This window comes from Macrobrachium nipponense, chromosome 1 (assembly GCF_015104395.2).
Source record: "Macrobrachium nipponense isolate FS-2020 chromosome 1, ASM1510439v2, whole genome shotgun sequence".
Lineage (NCBI taxonomy): Eukaryota > Metazoa > Arthropoda > Malacostraca > Decapoda > Palaemonidae > Macrobrachium > Macrobrachium nipponense.
This window is the reverse complement of record NC_087200.1, coordinates 90917345-90939118: the sequence shown is the minus strand read 5'-3', so window position 1 is coordinate 90939118 and position 21774 is coordinate 90917345.

Sequence of the window (21774 nt, the reverse complement as noted above, 5' to 3'; positions counted from 1 at the left end):
CACCATACCAACCACGGCACTGAGGCGCTTTCTTCTTCTTATAAACCAGTTAAACATGAATCTTCCAGCTGTGTGTGAATGGGTCCTTGCTGCATTAGCTTGATAGATTTTGAAAGGAAGGTGCCATTGTACTGTCCGGCCAAAAAACTCGTGGTGGAGTTTCATAATTTTTCGTTCACCTGTCCCCTGATGCATGATTCATTCCTTATTTATTGATATTTCTTTTCAAAGATGGAAGAAATCATATGTAATGATGTTAAAACAGTCACTGATATCTTTAGAACATTATGTTATGTTATTGTGTAAAACTATTTTCCATGTAGCAAAATTGACATGAAAGAAACTAAGTGATAAAAAATGTCATATCACAACCATAGATATACATTACCAAATAGATAGGAGACACCTATTACTAGTATTATCGCATAAACATAGTCCTTAAATTATCATTTCAATATTAAGTTGAAGGTAGTTGAACTATTCCATTTGTAAATTTTACAGAAAACATTGGAATCTCACAAAATGCTATCAAAAAAGAAGAAAAAAAAAAAAAACTATCTTAACAGTGTGAACCAGGCGACCTCACTCTATTGCTTTTGATGTTACGTGCACGGGAATCGCATGTCAATGTGTCATTTATCGGTCTAAGAAACATCCTTCGATGAGTGAGAGAATTATTGCACTGCATTCGGTGCAAGTTCCTGTTGGAGAGATATCAAGAAAGTTTATAGATGAATAAAATTGATTAAAGAACGGCAAAATTTAGAACATGGGCCTAGAGGTGCAACACCTCGAAGTACCACATGAGAGCAAGTTAATGCAGCAGTGTAAATGTTGCTGAGCAACATTCATTTGTGAACTTTGAATTCTAGTGCCTCGTCATGACATTGCTGAACCAGTAATCATAATAGCTCTACGCTTATGACTGGTGTCTGATGAATACTTTAGATGGAGAGAAGAGATTTTTAAATCTACACTTGAAGTCTTTGATGGTTGTCTCATAAATAAGTCTAATGAATAAGCAAAACTTATCTTTGGAGGGATGAGAGATTCAGTTAGGCTTGACTCCTTTTTTTGTTTTTTTTTTTTGTTTTTTATCGGTGGCCAGTGAATACCACGGATAGCGAGGTAAATGGTTTCAATGATGCATGCATTTTTTTTCTTCAAAACCTAAAGAATACATTTTATTGGGAGATACTTTGTTAACATCGGCCTAAACCTTCCATCACTTCTATACGCCACCTCCGCTCTCTACTACATCTCAGGCGACTAGATCCGACTTCTCACTACGAACTCCATCTCGTGAAAGCATCACTAATGATAACGTTATTTTAAATTCCCCGCACTGACAACGGACGCCTGAAAAAGGGATTTTGACGAAGGAAAAATCTATTTCTGGGTGATTGGCTCGTGTCGCCCTATGAAAGTATCCTTATCATTCTTTCTAGGTAAAATTAGCCTAAAATTACCAGAGAAAAAACAAAATTAAGAAAATGTCAGTAAAACTGACTCGCTCACTCTTAAAAAGAGGGCGTGTCAGTATGATATAGGGGCGACAGGTGGTGTGGAACACTACCACGAGACAAACACCAATTAGAACTTCCCTATCAGAATCCCCCCAGAGAGAGCTGATACCAACGGGGCGATGCAGCCTCTACTACTACTACTAGAGGACGCCACGGACAGCAGCGCCCCTAGCGGTCATACCTTAATTAAAATTCAGTAAATACATCTTGTCCTGCAAGGGGGGGAAAACAAAACACTAGGTAAAAAAAAGGGGGGTTTCATAGGGCGACACGAGCCAATCACCCAGAAATAGATTTTTTTCCTTCGTCAAAATCCCTTTTCTGGCTCAGCTCGTGTCGGCCTATGAAAGAGTACCAGAGAAACAGACAAGATGGAAAAGGAAACAATGAAAAACAGTTTAAAAATGATGGATATAATATAAGTAAATCAAATACAGCATACAAATAAGCACTTAAACTAACTTATTATAACAGTAAAATAATAGAATGTTAGTAAACTTAAAGTACTTAAATGGTAAATAAATAAAATTACAGAGATGCATGTAAAATAAGGCAAAATTTGGGATTTACTTAATTAGAAATACATAATTACAAAATATATACATACATGTGTCCTACCCTAGCATAAAAAGAAGGGTAGGTACACTGAAATCCATCAATTATACAATTATTTCCAAATATATACAAACACATTGTGACTGAAGTTCATCACAAACACAAAATGGTGAATATACAAACATATTGTGTCCTACCCCTAGCATAAAAAATAAGGGTAGGTACACTGAAGTACATATCAGTACAAAAGTGGTTGTCCTAGCAAAAAAAATAAGGGACAATCCACTATATGATACAACGGCTAAGGCTATGATGTTGAGTAGCCTGACGATGGTTGAGGCATGTTGGTTGAAGTAGGTAGAAAGGAGACCTGGATCAATACTACAACTACTAAACAGTATCAGGGGAAAACTATGTTTCCCGCTGCTACTGCTGGAAAACTTTAAAGATTCCAAGGACTTTAAATAATGCCGTTTAAAGACTGTCGGGGATTTCCATCCAGTATACTTCCTAAGATCCTCAAAGTTCATATGTTGGAAATAATTAATTGAGGTGGCTACTCCCCTGATATCATGTGCTTTTGGGAATGACTCAGGGTTGGCTTGTTTAATGAAGTAAAGGATTTGCTGTCTAATGCCTTTAACTGATAAAGTACCCACCTTTTTTCTCTCATAAAGAGAGCACCTGAGGATCTAGAAGAAGTACGAGAAAGAAAGGCTCTAAGAGTTGATACTGGGCAGAGAGAAGGATCCTGTGGAAGTGGGATAACCTTCCAAGGAGCCCACCTTGCAAGAGGATCTTCATTTTTTTGGCATAAAAAGCTACGATCCGGGAGCAAGTAGAACTTCTCCTGATGGGAGGAATTCACATGACCCGCATCCCTGGATAGAGCCGACAGTTCTGAAATTCTAGCTCCTGAGGCTAGGCTTAATAAGAATAATGTCTTCCTCAGGAGCATAATGAACGTACAAGATGAGTTGTCAGTATCTGAAGCTAGTTTGAGGACATCATTTAAGAACCATGAAACTGTAGTAGGCCTCTGAGAAGGTCTAAGTCTAGCACAGGCTTTAGGGATAGATGTGAAATAAGATTCAGTCAAATATATCTGAAAACCTACTTGAAAGATTTTCTTCAAAGCCGATTTGTGAGTGGTAATCGTGCTAGCTGCTAAACCTTTTTCAAACAAGGATCTGAAAAAGGATATAGCCAAATTAACTGTCATGGTTGTGGTGTTCGATTCTCTCAAGAAAGATGCTAATTTTTAACAGCTGAGTCATATTGTCTAATGGTTGACTCTCTCTTATCTGATTCTAGGAAGAGAATGTTCTGTGGATCAATGTCAGCATCTTTATTAGCCGCAAACTTCATGAAGTCCATAAAGTTAGGGTCTGGAGAGTTCTTGAGGAAGCGAACACAGTCCTCATTTGTACTGATTGTGACAGTTTGGGATTGGGATCCGTTGAGGTCGGAGACCAATTCCAAAAGAAGAGGATACCAGTTGCTCTTGGGCCCAATCCGGTGCAATCAGAGCTACTATCCCTTTGAAAGACCTTAGTTTTGTCTAGGACTTTCAGAGAAGATTCACTGGAGGAAAAATATAAATCCTCCTCCACTGATTCCAATCTAAACGACAGGGCGTCCGTGGCATAAGCCAGAGGGTCCAGGTTTGGGGGCCACATAGCAAGGGAGCTTGTGGTTCGCTTGTGAGGCGAAGAGATCCACTTGGAGACCTGGGACTCTCCGGCTTACCCACTGGAATGACCCGACGTCCAGAGACCACTCTGATTCCAGAGGAACTGACCGGGACAGGGCGTCTGCTATCACATTTCTTACTCCTGCCAGGTGAGTGGCAGACAGATGCCATTTGTGTTTGTTTGCTAATGCAAAGATGGCTATCATGACATGGTTCACATGCTTGGATTTGGACCCTCCTCTGTTGATGCAATGAACTACCACTGCACTGTCCAAAACTAGCCTTAGATGAGACTTCTTCGGGGGAAGCAGTCTCTTCAGAGTAAGAAATATGACAATTTGTCGAAAATTGCATTTTTCCTAACTATACAAACCTGAGGTCCTTTTAACAATAGGAAGTAGCTAGCGCAGCTGGCCCAACGGTCGTAAGCTTCGAACAGAGGGGAGAACGTTAGTTAACTGCTTGTCCGATCGTCGCGCGCCGCGCGACTGGGAGGTAAACAAATCACTTTTGCTTTTTGGCCCATGCAAAAAATACGCAGAGTGAGGGGTGGCATGAGGAGGGACTTTATGTTAAAGGACCTCAGCGGTTTGTATAGTTAGGAAAAATGCAATTTTCGACAAATTGTCATTTGTTCCGATACGTAATACAAACCATCGGTCCTTTAACAATAGGAAGACTCACTTCTTGGTGGGTGGAATCTGAGTCTTTTGATGAACAGACTGGTGTTCGTCCATCCCTGGAATGCCTCCCTGGTCGTAAGAGCGAGGGAGGGATCCAAGCCTCTGTCCGATTGATCGGGGTGTGCACCGCAGGATCAATGGTCAGACCTCTGGGCCGAGTACTAAGAGAGAGGCAAGCGTATCTCTTCGTACCAGCATTGTAAGAACTTTTTCCTTTACATGAGGCAAATGTAAAGTAATGGGTTTGTCTCATGTTGGCATCCACTTTCCCCTTGTTGGAGAAAGTGGTGGATATTTACTCCTATCTCTAGTTAAAGAGATAGGATGGAGCTCTGTTGAATAGCTTACCTGCATCGGACTCCTTTCCAGCAAGGTAACGACCGTATCCCTCTGCCCACAGGTAGAGGTAGAAAAAGATGGTGAAGAGAAGCCAGTCACTCTCTCATTCACGCATTCATTCTCCCAGTCATAACCAGGAATTCGATGCTGTTCTGCCTGCTCGGGTGCTGCGGGTAAGCTTACACACGTGTTGAGCAGCCACCACAGGTCCCAAGGAAAAAGTATCCTCCAAGGACTTGTGGGCAATATGCCGAAGGTAGAAGGACGTGAAGGTGGTCTGGTTGGCCCAGACACCTGCCTTCAGGACCTGCGCCACGGAGAAGTTCTTACGGAACGCTAAGGAGGGTCCGATACCTCTGACTTCGTGGGCTCTCGGACGGAGCGTACGGGTGTCGTCGCTACCATCAGCTTCGTACGCTCTCCTGATCACCTCACGTAGCCAGAAAGAAAGCGTGTTCTTGGAGACTTCTTTCTTGGTGACCCCAGTGCTAACGAAGAGGCGTCGACCACTCAGGCCTGAGATGTCGAGTTCTCTTCAGATAGCGCCGTAGCGCCCTCACAGGACAAGCAGCATCTCATCCGCATCGTTATCTGTAAAGTCCAGCAGGAGGGGATCGTGAAAGACTCGAACCTGTCGTCAGGGATCGATACGGTATTCTGAGGTCGTTAGCTACGAAGTTCGGGACGAAATAGAGCGCCCCTCCCCTCACAGATCCCCAGCCTCTGGTATGATTTAACATCATAAGAAAGGCATGTAGTTCCCCTACTCTCTTCGCCGATGCCAGGGCCAGCAAGAAGAGGGTCTTGAGGGTAAGATCCCTGTCTGACGACTCTCGGAGTGGCTCGAACGGTGTTCGAGTCAGACTCCTAAGGACGAGAGTCACGTCCCACGCAGGGGGCCTGAGTTCCCTGGGTGGGCAAGACCTTTCGAAGCTCCTCATTAGCAAGGATATCTCGAACGAATTCGTGATGTCCAGTCCCCTCAGTTTTAGGACGAGAGCCAGAGCGGCTCTATATCCCTTAACTGTGGGTACTGAGAGGAGCTTCTCTCGGCGAAGAAACACGAGGAAATCCGCTACCTGCTGAAGAGTGGCTCTGAGAGGAGACAAACCCTGTCTACGACACCAACCACAGAAGACGGCCCACTTCCCCTGGTACACAGCTGCAGAGGACTGTCTGACGTGTCCAGCCATCTCTGTTGCTGCGCTACGAGAAAAGCCTCTCGTTCGCAAGAGATGGTGGATAACAGCCAGCGTGAAGTTGAAGGGACTGGACTGCGCGGTGGTACCGTTCTACGTGTGGCTGGGCTAGAAGGTTGTGCCAGTTGGGTAGCTCTCTCGGTGCGTCTGCAAGAAGAGCCAGCAGGTCCGGATACCAAACGGCTTGAGGCCGTTTGGGAGCCACCAGGATCATTCTGAGATTGGGAGTGACCACCCGCGCTCGACTGATCACTTTCCGAATCAGACAGAAGGGAGGAAAGGCGTAAGCGAAGAGGTTGTCCCAGGGGGTGTTGAAGAGCGTCCTCTGCAGCTGCCCATGGGTCCGGCACGGCCGAGAAGAACACCTGGATCTTCCTGTTGTGCCGGGTGGCGAACAGGTCTACGACCGGTCGCCCCCACAGGTTGAAGAGCCTTTCCGCCACATCTTGGTGTAGAGACCATTCGGTCCCTATCACCTGATCCCGACGGCTGAGCTTGTCCGCTACTACATTCCTCTTGCCTGGAATGTAGCGTGCTGACAGCTCTATCGAGTGAGCCGTGGCCAACCCCTCGTGCACCTGCACCGTCAACTGATGGAGCGGAAGAGACACTAGCCCCCCCTGCTTGTTGACATATGCCACTACTGTGGTGTTGTCGCACATCACCACCACTGAGTGGCCACCAAGCGGTCCCGAAACTCTTGGAGAGCGTTAAAGCCGCCTTGAGTCCAGGACATTGATGTGAAGGTGCTTCTCGTGATGGTCCCACACACCTGCAGTCAGCAACTCCTCCAGGTGTGCGCCCCATCCTCGGTCGATGCGTCTGAGAACAGAAGCATCTCCGGGGGGGGAGTGCGTATGGGCACTCCTCTTAAGAGGTTCTTGTTCGTCGAGCCACCAGGCTAGGTCCTGCCTCACCTTGTCCGTGATAGCCACGGGAAAGTAAGGAGGATCCTTGGCCTGAGACCAACTCTCCCTTAGCCTCCACTGGAGAGACCGCAGGTGGAAGACGCCCGTGAGGGACTAACTTCTCGAGTGACGACAGATGGCCGATCACGACTTGCCATTGCTGTGCTGCCTGTTCCTGCCGCGACAGGAACCGGCCGGCTGCCTCCCTGAATTTGCTGATACGCAAGTCTGCGGGAAAGACTTGCCCTGCTACCGTATCTATCAGCATACCCAGGTACTTCATCTTCTGCTTGGGTTCGAGATCGGACTTCTCGTAGTTTATCACGATCCCCAGATCGACGACAAAACTTGAGGAGTCGATCTCTGTGCCTGTAGCAACTGCGAGCGGAGCTCGCCAGGACCAGCCAATCGTCGAGATACCTCAGAAGACGTATCCCGTTCGAATGGGCCCAAGCCGACACCAGAGTGAACACTCGCGTGAACACCTGTGGGGCGGTTGAGAGACCCGAAACAAAGTGCCCTGAATTGGTACACCGTCCCGTCGAACGATGAAGCGGAGGGTACTTTCTGGAGGACTGATGGATGGGTAGTTGAAAATACGCGTCCTTTCAGGTCCACCGAAAAGCATGAAATCGTTCCCCCTGATCGAGTCGAGCACTGAGCGTGCCGACTCCATCGTGAACCGCGTCGTGCGAACGAAGCGGTTCAGGGGAGAGAGGTCTATCACCGGGCGCCAGCCCCCCGATGCCTTCTCCACTAGGAAGAGGCGGCTGTAAAAGCCTGGTGACTGGTCCTCCACGATTTCTACAGCTCGTTTCGCCAGCATGGTCTTGATCTCCTGTCGAAGTAGCGTTGTCCTTTGCTGATCCCCGGACATAGGTCTGTAGATGGACCGGTTTGGAGATGAGGGGGGGCCGAGACTCGAAGGGTAGTAGATATCCCTCCCAAGAAGGAAGTCTACTATCCAGTCTCGGCGCCGTAGCGCTGCCAAAGGTCGGCCCAATGGCTCGCCAGGCACCCCCCCCACTTCCGGCAGCAGGTGAGGGGGAACGCCGTCCCTAGCGTTTCCCTCCTCGTTTCGACTTCTTCCCAACACCTCCTCGAAGGAAGGTGGGCTGGGAGGAGGGCTGGTTGCGGCCTCCTCTCGCAGAAGTCGAAACAACTGGAGTCTTCACACGGTGCTTGGACGGTGCAACCGTCTTCGCCGCCGTGGAAAGCGCTAGCCAAGCTCTTTGGTTTGGCGCAGTTACTCGAGGTTGCCCAGAAACCTTCGAGACTGCCTGGTGGACTAAGCGGTCACTCTCGTCAGTGCGCCGCCGTTCCACCGCAGCGTCCACCATCTCTCCAGGAAAGAGAGCTGGGGAACTCCTAAGAGGTCCATTTCTTAGCCCGAGTGCCGCCTCACGCCCAGCCCCCTTGGTCACTCGGGTAAGGACTGCGTCCCTACGCCGAAGAACCAAGTTGGCCCACAGGTTAGCAGTCTGATGGGCGAGGTAAGAGATTGCTCTTCCTCCAGACTGGCACAGTCTCCTAAAAGAAGCGTCGTCTTCGAGAGCAGAACTCCGGAGCCGGCCGCTACCTTGGATATTGTGAGGGACCACAAATCCAACCAGGAAACTGCCTGGAATGCTGCCATAGCGGTAGATTCCAGGGCAAGTGCCTCCTGCTGCGAGAACCATAGGTTCTCCGACAGGAGCTGCTGCAGGGACACACCTGGAGTCAGCCTCGCTAACTCCGGGTTAACCTGTTTCGGCAGTATCGGGTCTTCTGATGGCACGTAGAAACCGCCTCTGCCGCTGTAGAGGAGGAGGAAGCAGCTTAGAGGACCGTCCGGATTTTAGCGAGTCCTCCCGTCCTGAGACGAGATTCTCCACCTGATCCAGGACTGAGTCCGCAAGCTCTGATCGTGGCAACCCCATCATCATTTTGGGCTCCCTCTTGGGACCCCAAAATGACTCGAGCCGGGACGTGGGCTCCGATGGTGGGGTAGCGGCGATCCTTCCGCGAGGCCATTATGCAGACGCATCAGCTTAATGACTTCCGCGAAGTTCCTCTGTATCTCGGGGCGTCACAGCGTATTGTGGAGTAGGACCGGATCCAGTCCCTCCAACAAGAGCATATCCCTCGATACTCCTCCTTCATTTTGAAGGAGGAAACAGCGACAGACCCCTGACGGTCGCCTCCAACTACTTGCGCGTACGTCCTGGTCGGTACCCTAAGACCGTGCCTGAGCCGGTTTACGGCGTCATAGCCGGGTCACGAGACGGCGCACCCCTCGTGATCGCTCCTTGGTACCTCGCTCCTCCCGGTAATAGCCCGAGGAGGTTGAAGGTATAGGAGAGGCAGACCTGACGCTCCCCCCACCCAACGCTCGCTGGCAGGACCAGCGTGCGTAGAGGGCTGCTGCCGATCGTCAACCCGCGGTGACGGTCTAGCAGTAGGCCTAGCGTCGCCGCTCGCCTGGGGCGATTGGCTCGGCTGAGAACGTCGAGACCGCTCTCTAGCGTCAGGCGAGCTGCCGCTGGTCACCGTCCTTCCCCGCCCCGGTTTCCAACCCCCATCGGGAGCGGCGGACGGGTGACCTGCTAGGCTACCGCTTTGCGTCGAGACCGGCCAGCGTCCTCTCGGCGCTTCAAACCCTGTACCAGCCGTGGCTGGTACCGGCGGCCGTGGGGACTCCTTCCTCGCCTCAACCCGTGGCCGGTCAGTGACCGTCACGTCAGCCCGAGCAGCCGGTTGGTCGCTGCGAGAGCGTCCACTGGCCTGGCGAGAGTCGTGTGCACGACTCTCGCCAGTCTTCTGCTCCGTGCCGCTGTCTTGACGGCGAGCGAGCTCGTCGTCGAAACTTTGGCTGGACGGTCCTCTTTAGAAGAGCGTCCACTCGGTGCTTCTCGCGCGAACGAGAAGCAGCCGAGACGGAACCTGGTTTAGCGGCAGAACCACTAGCACCAGGTGAGGACGCACCAGCCGAGGCTGATGCACTCTGGTCCCCGTCGACTTCTTCTTTGCAGAAGAAGCGACGGGCCCCCCCCGCACCCGAAGGAACAGGAGGACCAGCAGAAGAGCTCCCCAGCTCGCCTGAGCGAGCCGGGCCCTTAGAAGATCCCGAAGGAGTCTTCTTAGGGGGGAGGAGGCAACCTTCTTCTTCTTCGGCTGTTTGGCCTTAGAAGTCGAAGGGGAAGGAGAGGCTGCAGACGACGAAGAAGACGATGAAGACGATGACGACACCTTCTCCTCTTCCTCTTCTTCTTCGCCAGGCTCCGCAGGACAGACGTCAGGTCTTCCATCCAGGAGAGCCGGGGCAGTTGCCGAAGCAACAGGGCCCGACTGCACCTGTCCGGAAGGACCTGAGACTGTTACAGCAACACCAGCAGCGGGAACGGCAGGAACAGGTCCGGAACAGCAGGAACAGCAGAACATCTGAAAAGTAATGTGTACCTGAAACGGAAAGAGTCGCTGGAGCGGCCACAGGTACGGCAGGCACGGCAGGTACTACGGGAGAGCCAGGCGTCCTGTCGACAGTCACCGTCATCCGTGGCACTGGCGGCAGGTCCCAGGTGGTACTCTTGGGGCAGCGGAAGTCCGGGGTCGGCAAAGGAAAAATCCAGGTGGTGGTGGCATCGTCCTCTTTGGAACGGCGGCAATTGGTTTTTGTACTGCCACCGTGGGTGTCACCGACATTATATGAGGCGTATATACAAGATGTTGGTGGCATCTCATACGCAGGGGTAGTTAATGTGGTCGTCGTGGTGGTCATCGCACCATGAGTGACCACGGCCGACCCCGCCAACCGCTGTAGCAACCCCTGGTAGCTGGGCACTCCCTGCAGTCCCAGCGACTCCCACACCTGTCCCAAGTCGTCCTTCGCTGCTGGCACACCTGCGGAAGCAACAGTCGGGTTAATAGGAGGGGCTTCCCCGCGCCTGGGGGGCGAATACCCCCCCCAGAGCAGACAGAAGACCCCGAATACAGCTGTACGTCCGGGTAGCGGGCGCCCTCCTCCACACTCGACGGAGGATCGAGAGAGGAAAAGGACTCCGCTACCCCCCCCCCGCAGGGGAAGGCGCAAACCGTGGGGGCTGGCCGGGAGGCAGGAAAGAGGACGAAGTGTCCCGTCACCAAAGGAGTCACTGGACTTTCCGATGACTTCTTGGCCGGCCTAAGTCTCTTCCTGCCCTCGTACAGCACCCCACTGCGCCTCGGACCAATTCATACAAACCATACATGGCTCGTTGCGGGAGCCACTCCTCGCCCTCGACAACGAGAACAAACCTCGTGGGGGTCCACCTCAACAAAAGACCTGAACCCCCACATTTACGTCCCTCCAGCCCGGGACACACTCTACGGGCGACTGGAGGGCGCGGCGGTGAAATCTCAAACTTCCTCTAATTCACAATCATTGCAAATCAATTGAATAGAGAAAAAAGTACTTACAATCACTCCTGATATACAGAAAGAGAAAACAAATACTCAAAGATGAAGCAAACGACAAGCGGGCAGAGCAATGGCGAACACGTCCTTCCCACACACGGCCGAAAGCAAAAGTGATTTGTTTACCTCCCAGCCGCGCGACGATCGGACAAGCAGTTAACTACCGTTCTCCCCTTGTTCGAAGCTTACGACCGTTCCAGCTGCCGCTAGCTACTTCCTATTGTTAAAGGACCGATGGTTTGTATTACGTATCGAACAAACTGCCATTGCTTCCAACACGTTTATGTGGAGCTGGCGAAATTGAACTGACCAAGTCCCCTGAACCTGTTTGAACTGAGAGTATCCCCCCCACCCGGACAGGGAAGCATCCGTGTGAATGGTTAACACTGGGAGGGGATATTGAAGGGGTACCTTCTTGGCTAAGTTTCTTTACTTTTGACCAAGGCCGTAGTTGGTTGCGGAGGATCTGTGGAATTACTGACAACTTGTCTCGATATTTGGAGTTGCTCTTGACCGCCAAATTCGATTTATATCTTTCAGCCTTGCTTTCAGAAGGATATCTGTTACCGAAGCAAACTGAAGAGACCCTAGGATTCTCTCCTGGTTTCTTCTTGATGTCTGTTTGCATTTGAGGAATTGCCTGACAGATTTTGCTATTTCCTTCCGTTTGGCCACTGGAATTGAATGTAGATTGTGGGAAGACAAATCCCATTGGATTCCTAGCCACTGAAAATGAGATTCCGGAGTAAGTCTGGATTTCGTTTTGTTTATCTGGAACCCAGATGTTCCAGAAAGTGAACTACCTTTTTGGTAGCTTCGAGACATTCCTCGACTGTTGGTGCCCAGATCAACCAATCGTCGAGGTATGCCGCTACCATGATTCCCTGAGCTCTCAATTGTTGTACAACCACTTCTGCTATCTTTGTGAATACCCTGGGGGCTACATTCAGACCGAAGGGCATCACTTTGAATGAGAATGTCTGATTTCCTAGCCTGAATCCTAGGAATGGGCGGAAGTGCCTGGCCTATAGGGAAGTATGATAGTAAGCGTCTGTAAGATCGATGGAGCATGTGACGGCTCCACGCGGAAGTAGGGTCCTTACTTGCGAGAGGGTAAGCATCTTGAACTTGTCGCAGCGAATGAAAGAGTTTAGCTTTGACAAGTCTAAGATTACCCTTCTTTTTGTTGAGCCTTTCTTTGGCACGCTGAATAAGCGCCCTTGAAATTTTAGATGTTTGACTCTCGCAATAGCTCCTTTCTGAAGGAGTTCTTCCGCTAATCTATCAATTCCTTTGACGGTACGTGATGAAATGATTTGATTGGAGGGGGATCTTTGATCCAACTCCAGCCTAATCCTTTGGACACTATGCTCTGTGCCCAATTGCTGAACCCCCACCTGTGGCGGAAGAGGAACAGCCGCCTATCCTACCTGGGGAGCCCTCATTACTGATGGGCGGGTTGGCCACCACGCCCTCCTCTGAACTGCCTACTCCTCGTGCCCCTTCCTGCGCCACGCTGACGAAAGTAACCTCTCGCCCTACCCCTCGGTTGAGAGTAGCCTTGAGCCTCATAAGCAGGGTTAAAGGCCGGCGAGATAGCGTAGGAAGTAGATGGTTGAGATTGCTGGGGCACCAGGAGGAAAGGTTGGTTCTGTTTAGATGTGGAAGGTTGTCCCTGTTGGGTAACTGGGACTGCCTGCACAAACTGCTGCTGATGTTGAAAGTTTTTTATAAGGCTGGAACCTCTTACCAGCCTTCTTTGGTTTCTTGCCAGCAGTGGGAACGGATTCCTGTTTCCTCTTAGAGGAAATACCCCACCTAGCTCTAAGGCTCTGGTTGAGTCTAGCAGCTTCGTGTGGACTTCGTTCACTGCGGACTCTGGGAAGAGATCCGCTCCCCACATGCTCGCAGCCAAGAGTCTATTAGGCTCATGCCTGATTGTACACTCTTGAAGGACATGCTTCCGGCAGTTCCTCCTGGCCTGGAAGAAGTCAAAAGCGTCTGACAGAACCGTCTGAAACTGAGATTTCGCCAGAATCTTGAACAGCGGTTCCGTAGCGTAGGAAAGAGCAGCCATTTCCGTAACGATGAGAGAGTTGAGGGACCTGCCAAACCTAGTTCGCGCATCGAGAACTCTGCCTGGATTAGGGAATCCGGCAGCCTAGGTAATTTCTCACCGAACTGGTCCATGGCGCAGTCCGGCTTGAGTTTACCCAGCGTGAATGTAGCTGGCAGGTTTGTCCCACAACTCTCCGAAGGCGGGGAAGAGTGGAGAAGTAGACTCCGACTCCCTCAACTGTGGAATGGGCTCATCCTTGAGGACTGCCTGAAGAGCCTTCTCCACCAATTTCGTGGCGAACGGAAGAGAGACCTCCTCTTCCGTCGCGAAAATAGTGAAAGGGACTCTTGTAGGCCTGAGTTTAGTGTTAGTACACTCCCAGTCCTCAAGGCAGTGAACCCATTCTCGCTGGGCGTGATCTCTACTGTAGAGAACTGACTCCTTCGAGATCTTGTCCTCTCTCGTGAGAGCCGTTGGCGTCAGCCTAGCATACCCGATGAAAGGCTGCGTCAGACCCGGAGGGTAGAACTCGAAGTCCTCAATCCTTCGAGTACCCAAACTCCGGGATCGAAATCATCCCGTCCTTAAAAGGAGCGTAGGCCGCTACTCTCCATGGATTCTCCATAGAGAAAGCTGGCAAGGAGTCGTAAGGCGGAAGTTGGAGAATCCCCGTGCTAGATGCAGGGGAGACTGGGGGAGGAGCCTGCGGTTAGCCCAGCCACTCGGTCCTCATTCTCTCTCATTCTATTAGAGAGGTCCTGGATAGACTGTCCAGTTTGAGACAGACGTTCGATAATTGCGCGAACATCTGCTCAAAACGTGTTCCCAATGCTGAAATTTGGGAACCTACCAGCACACCCCTACCTGTTCCATCACCCCTGGTGAGACAGAAGAGGGAACGCAGGTGCTGGTGCTTGCCACCCCTGCCGGCATAGCCGGAGAGGAGGCAGCGGAGGCGGAGAAGGCAGTGACTCGGTGGTAGCGCGAGCCTTCTCCTTCGAAGCCTTGCTTCTGGAGCTCTTCGACTGGGAAGAGCTCGGCTTTGCCTTCACCGCATCGGCATATGAAGTCGACGACTTCCTGGCCGAAGAAGACGAAGACGACTTTCTAGAAGTCGACTTAGATAAGGTCTTCGGTTCTCTCTTTCCCTTCTCCTTAGGAGGTACAGAGAGAGCGGGAGGGCGGCTAGGGATCTCGGATCCCGCAAAGCCTTGGAAAGAGGCGGAAGAAGAAGGGCCAAAGTGAAGGGACAGGAGAAGATCCAGGAGCACCCAAGGAAAGACCTTGGGCGGGCGCCCGACAAACCTACCTCAAACCAACAAATCCTCGCTAACTACCGCCATTGGCTCAAGGTTCAGGTCCAGGGCAGCGACGTCCGGAACCGACTCCTGGGAGGCTACGACCCCAAACGATTGCTGGAGGTCTTGCTGGATGGAGGCTATCAATGGGGCAGCGGACAAGGGATCGACGTAGCCCGTCGACTTGCCCGCGGGGAAGATCTGGATGGCCAGCTTCCTATCTAAAATGTAGGGCTGGCCCTTGGCGGCGTTTTTCCCAAAGCCGCCCACCCACGCTTTCAGGGTGGCGAGGGCGACTTCCCTCACACCGCTAGCCTGAAAGAAAGGTGAGATTAGCTACCAATTGTGGGACAGGGTTAACAAACTTACGACTAGAAGTTGTTAGTAAATCATAAGTAAGCCTATAATGGACATACCCCCCATCTCCCAGCTGACCGACCAGGTCGTAGCATATAGCGCAGGCTTCGGGGTGCCAGACGATCGTCTCATTGTACGACGTGGCACACGGGGCGTGAGACCTGCACTCGTCATGTCCACAGGGGTCGTAGAGCGTCGCATTACAGGCTGGGACCTGGCCAGTTGGTAGCCTGTAAGTGAAAAAGTACATGAGTACAGAGTAAACACTTACAGCCTAACATATGCTCCGCTGGTGCCGGAGCGATAAAGTTAGATAAAGCCAGAGCCCCGCTAAAATACGTGTGGTAACCAGGTTGGAAGATAGGCTATGGCTCCGCCAATGGCGGAGGCACAAAATCAACCAACTAGGAGTGGTGGTAATGGAAACCACGACGGACAATGGCGGGGATGGTTGATAAAAATAATATAATAACACACAAATCATTGTAAAATATCTTATAATTAGGGTATATATCCTTAAAATAACAAAATTAAAACAACTCTCTCCGCCCGTCTACTAGAAGAGTGCGTAGGTAAGGGTAAGCTCCCTTCCGGTAGCGGGGGAGAGATATAAAAGGATTATAGTAGGCAAGCAACCGACCACTCATAGCGCCCACCCTGCCCGCTAGCGGAGCCAATATCCTATAACCAAAGGGGCCCCCGGCTGCGACGGAAGGCTCCTTACGTATCTGGAGGGAGGTGGCTGAGCAATGGGAGGGGGGGAGGAAGGTCCCGGCGAAACACGGCGGGAGAGCAGAGAAAAGGGGGGAGGGATGGCCTACTCCTCCCCGCCTCACCAACTACCCGCATGGAGACCCGGTACCTCATAGTGGTCGCCCTATACCCCCTGCTGGGGGGACCCCCCGGTCACCTCCGAGAGTGTAGAGAAGGCGATGAGGTGTTATAACAACCAAGGGGTCCCCCAGCCCCTCCCTACATCAGAGAGGGAGGGAATGGGCAGGGTAACGGTGTCGATAGGACACGTGACCCGGCAAGTGGCCTAGGCCGCGAGCAACACAACCGTGGTAGGGCACGTGAACCAAGCTGTACCAATATGTGGAACAAGCACCTAGGCTAGCCTAACACCCTAAATAATAAAAATACATCGAAAGGTGGAAGAGACACTTTTAGTAAAAGAGAAAGAAGCCCAGGAGGAGGCAGACTGTTCCGAGAAACAGGAGCCTACTCGGAGCCAGCGATAGCCGATGTAGAGCAAGAGCCGGGATGCTGGGCTGAAAATAATAATAATAGCCCTAAATACCAAGCTAAGAGAATGGTAGGAGGGCTGAACTAGCTAAAACTCGATGTAAACAATGATGTGATAAAGTAAGCCCATAAGCATAAGAAGTCCCAGTATGGAGGACCGGGAATTCTTACGAGGCGGCATGGCCGCCACGAGACAACCGGGGAACCGTATATGACCTATAAAAAGGAAAATACTGGTACCCGGAAGACAAAAATACGGTAAAATGTTACTTATGAGTTACTTAACTTAGCCGTGGCAATTGCAGAGCGTTCCATGATGAAGGTGCGGATAAATCGCAAGAAAAGCACAAGCACAAGAAAATGGCGACTTGTCGCTGGCGCTAAAAATTAAGGATGTCCGCTAGGGGCGCTGCTGTCCGTGGCGTCCTCTAGTAGTAGTAGTAGAGGCTGCATCGCCCGTTGGTATCAGCTCTCTCTTGGGGGGATTCTGATATGGGAAGTTCTAATTGGTGTTTGTCTCGTGGTAGTGTTCCACACCTCGCCCCTATATCATACCGACACTTCTTTTTAAGAGTGAGCGAGTCAGTTTTTACTGACATTTTCTTAATTTTGTTTTTCTTTTCTTGGTAATTTTAAGGCTAATTTTACCTAGAAAGAATGATATTAAGGATACTTTCATAGGCCGACACGACTGAGCCCAGAAATGCATGTTTATAAAATATTTTCTGTTCAGAGAAATTTTATCTTTCATTCCACAAAGAAATTTTATCTTTCATTCCACAAATATGTGCATACACTCGTGTTACACCCTGTAGCCATCAAACAGCAACCCTTGATTAAAGCAGTAGGTTTTTCTTGAAAAAAAAAAAAAAACATATGAAATAGACTTAAACGAGAACGTTACCTTTCATATTTCTTATCCTTTCAGCTACTTATAATATGCTTATGGTAGTGGGTCTAGTAGGTATACATGTGAAACTAATTTGAATCAATTTCTATTTAGAAGAAATGAATAGCTACAAAAAGATCAACCTAAGAAACCTTTAAGGAAAGTAAGCCTGCCTTAATGTATTCGTCAGTTTTGACTCCCACAGCTTTCCAAGGTGTCCAAATGAAACAGGATGATATGCAAGCAATTTGATAAAAAATAAGACTGAATTATATTAGTTTGATTTTTTTATGATTGCTTTATGACTTTGAATAGCTAGGTCTGAGTTAATTAAGTTAAGCAATTATGAAAAGGATAAGAAGAAAGCCGAACATGGCTAATAAAACAAGAATAACGGGAATAGTCAAATAAAGCAGATTAATATGTATATTATATAATATATATATATATATATATATATATATATATATATATATATATATATATATATATATATATATATATATATTAATCTGCTTTATTTGACTATTCCCGTTATTCTTGTTTTATTAGCCATGTTCGCCTTTCTTCTTATCCTTTTCATAATTGCTTAACTTAATTAACTCAGACCTAGCTATTCAAAAGTCATTAAAGCAATCATAAAAAAATCAAACTACAGTGGTACCTCGAGATACGAAATTAATCCGTTCCGAGGCGGCCTTCGTATAATGAGTTTTTCGTATCTTGGAACACATTTTACGTGTAAAATGGCTAATCCGTTCCAAGCCCTCCAAAAACACCCCATTAAATTTCATAATAAAGCTAAATTGACCTATAAACAATGAAATACTACAACAATTTGGACCATTCAATACCTAAATTAAGAATAAAAATTGAAAACCTGTAAATAAAGTGTATATTAGTGTACAAGAAATATTATTACTGTAACGTAAAATGTGGAAGCTTACCTTTCGATTGAGGCTATCTCCTGATAGTGGCGGCAGAGGAGGAGGAGGACAAACGGCAGATAACGTACGTATGTACGTACACTTAACTTTACGAAAACACAAAAAATTTAAGGAAAACCATAAAACTAAAATTTACGAAACACCTTAACAAAACTGTAACACTTAACATACAAAAATCTAGAAAATTACGTAAAAAAAAATGTTTATTTTTTTTTTATTTTTTTTTATTTTTAACTTTTTTTTACTTTTACGTAGGCTTTTTTTTTTTTTTTTTTTTTTCCAGAATTTCAACTTCATCACCGCTTTCAACGTTCTGTTTTTCATCACTTGGTTCTTCCTTTTTGCTTTCAACTTTCTGTTTTTTATCACTTGGTTCTTCCTTTTTGCTTACTCCTGCTAATGCTGAAGGCCTCTTTAAAAAATAACGATCCAAGGAAGATTACTTCTGCCTACTTTTCACAATGTTCTTGAAACGACTCAAGCAAACTTCATCGAACTGCGCAAATCATACGACCTGTGTGAGCCTTTTCGGGGTGTCTTTTTTCGATAAACAATTGCACTTTATGAAAAGCGCCTCAGAATATCCTTAATTTCTGCCGTTGTCGTAGGCTCCTCCTCCTCTTCCTCGCCGCTGCTAGAGAACTCCTCTTGAACGACGTTAAGTTGCATGGCCTCCAACTCCTTCAGGTCATCCGTCGTAAGCTCCTCTTGGTGCTCCTCGAGAAGGTCATTGATGTCGTCCTCGTCGACGACCAGCCCCATGGACTTGCCGAGTGCAACGATCTCATCAAGATCTGGTTCCAAAACAGTTTCGGGATCATCAACTGTTTCTGACTGCAGTACCAGCTTCGCCCACGTCGAATCCCTCGAAGTCTCTGGCGGATACGGCATCAGGCCAGAGTTTCCTCCACGAGGAATTCAAGGTTCGCCTCGAAACCTCCTGCCAAGCTAGGTCAATGAGTCGGATGCAAATGACGATGTCGAAATGCTCCTTCCAAAATTGACGCAAGGTGATTTGTGGTATCGGTGATGTCGAAACATCTCTTGAAAAGATGTTACATGTACAGCTTCTTAAAGTTCGCTATCACTTGCTGGTCCATGGGCTGGAGGAGAGGGGTGGTGTTGGGCGGAAGAAAAAGAATCTTAACGAAGGAATACTCCGCTAGGATATCTTCCTCGAGGCCAGGAGGGTGGGGAGGGGCATTGTCCAACACCAGCAGACATTTCAGGGGGAGGCGCTTCTCTTCCAAATAACTCTTCACAGTCGGGCCGAAACACAGATTTACCCACTCGTGAACAAAAGCCTCGTTACCCAGGCTTTTGCAGTAGCCCTCCACATCACTGGAAGCTTCTCCTTCAACACTTTGTGGGCCTTGAAGGCTCGAGGAGTCTCGGAGTGATACACCAGTAGGGGCTTCACCTTGCAATCCCCACTGGCGTTCGAACAAAGTGCGAGCGTAAGCCTGTCTTTCATAGGCTTATGCCCGGGTAGCCTTCTTCTCTTCCTCCGTGATGTATGTCCGACGAGGCATTTTTTTCCAAAAAAGGCCAGTCTCATCACATTTGAAAACCTGCTGAGAACTGTAGCATTTCCTTTGGTCATCATCTCGTCGAACGTCTTTTTAAAGGCTTCGGCCGCTTTCGTGTCCGAGCTGGCAGCCTCCCCATGATGCACCACCGAATGGATGCCAGTCCGTTTATGAAATTTCTCGAACCAGCCATGCGAAGCCTTGAACTCTGGGGTTGGCGTTGAAGTCCCTTCCCCTCCCTCGTCTTCCGCCTGCGCAATCAATCGCCGAAAATAGCACTGGCCTTGTGAGCGATTGCTGTATCCAGTTACTGTAATCTCCAGCGATTTCTTTGTCTTTTATCCAGATGAGGAGCAGCCGTTCCATCTCGTCCGTGCACATGGCTCCTCTTGCTGGACAAAATAGTGATGCCCTTCGACGGTGTAGTTGCTTTGATGGCATCCTTCTGTTTAAGGATGGTGCCTATTGTCGACGGATTACAGCCATATTCCTTTGCGATCACACTCAATCGCATACCAGCTTTGTACTTCTTTATGATCTCCATCTTTGTCTCCAAAGAGAGCATGCGCTTCTTTCCGTGAATTTCAACTTTCTTGGGACCCATGACTACGTTAATTTACGTAAAGTTACACAATATACAGTCTTCGCACAACACGATAATATGTACTGCAACGAAATCACTAACGAATTTACGTTACTAAACGAAATCGTTGGAGCGAATGAATGCCGATTGCGTACAGTAAAGTTTCGGGTGCGGAGTGGCCGAGCTAAGGGACGCCAGCGCGTACGTATAGAAGATGCATGATGGGAGGGATGCTGTCCAATCAGAGAGAAGGATCTCATGGCTTGGCTAGCATCAGGAACCAATGGAGAGCAGGAGGATGGTGGCTAGTCTACTAGCACCAAGATGGCGGCGTGCGGCAAGAGTTTCAAAATTGTTATTGGGGCGAATCTCGGACTTTCAGAAACCTTTCGTATCTTGAAAACTTTTCGTATGTAGAGCAGTAAAATTTTTCGCATTGGCTTTCGTAACTTGGATTTTTCGTAAGTTGAGCCTTTCGTATCTCGAGGTACTACTGTAATATATTTCAGTCTTATTTTTTATGGAATTGCTTGCATATCATCCAGTTTCATTTGGATATTAAAGATAATTATTTTGCAAAGTAAGGAAAATATACACCGATGGGTCCACGATTTCTAATTTTATTCTCAACTCTAGCTTCGTGACAGCATACCGAAGATTTTGAAGTTGGCTTTGATGCTGCTCGAGTCTTGACTCAACGTATCGTACTGCACTGGGGTGTAGTCATTTCGTCTCTTACAGCCGATAAATAATACATCAAGGCCATAACATTCTTTGAAAACGATGTTTAGTTAAACTAATTTTGTCCTTTGATCAATAAAATAATTTGCATGACATATTTAGTGGCCCTAAATTGGTCTTTTGATTTTCCCACATAATTTGCCCAGGTCTATTTTCAGCAGTATCCGAGAGAGTATACTCCTGAAAATAGACCTAAGCAAATCATGTGGGAAAATCAGAAGTCCAATTTAGGCCCACTAAATGTCATGCAAATTATTTTATTGATCAAAGGACAAAATTAGTTTAACTAAACATCGTTTTCAAAGAATGTTAACGCCTTGATGTATTATTTATCGGCTGTAGGAGATGAAATGACAACACCCCAGTGCAGTACGATACGTTGAGTCAAGACTCGAGCGGCAGCAAAGCCAACTTCAAAATCTTTGGTGTGCTGTCACGAAGCTAGAGTTGAGAATAAAATTAGAAATCGTGGACCCATCGGTATATATTTTCCTTACTTTGCAAAATAATTATCTTTAATACATTGAATAAGTCTACTCAGTTCTAATGTAATTTATTTCAAGTGTAGCACCTTTGAAAGGAAATATTATTTATTATTAAGTAAATAATCTGGCACCTGCATATGGCAATATTTCCATAATGAACAATGAATTAAGAAACTACGCCAATTCTTCGTTGGCCAATGCTTCTCTGGCCTGGCCTGGAAGACAAAGCGTCATTCCTTCACGCATAGTCAATAAAAGTGGCTTTGCTGTATGCTTCTCAAGATTGCCACTTCATTTTTGTCATTAT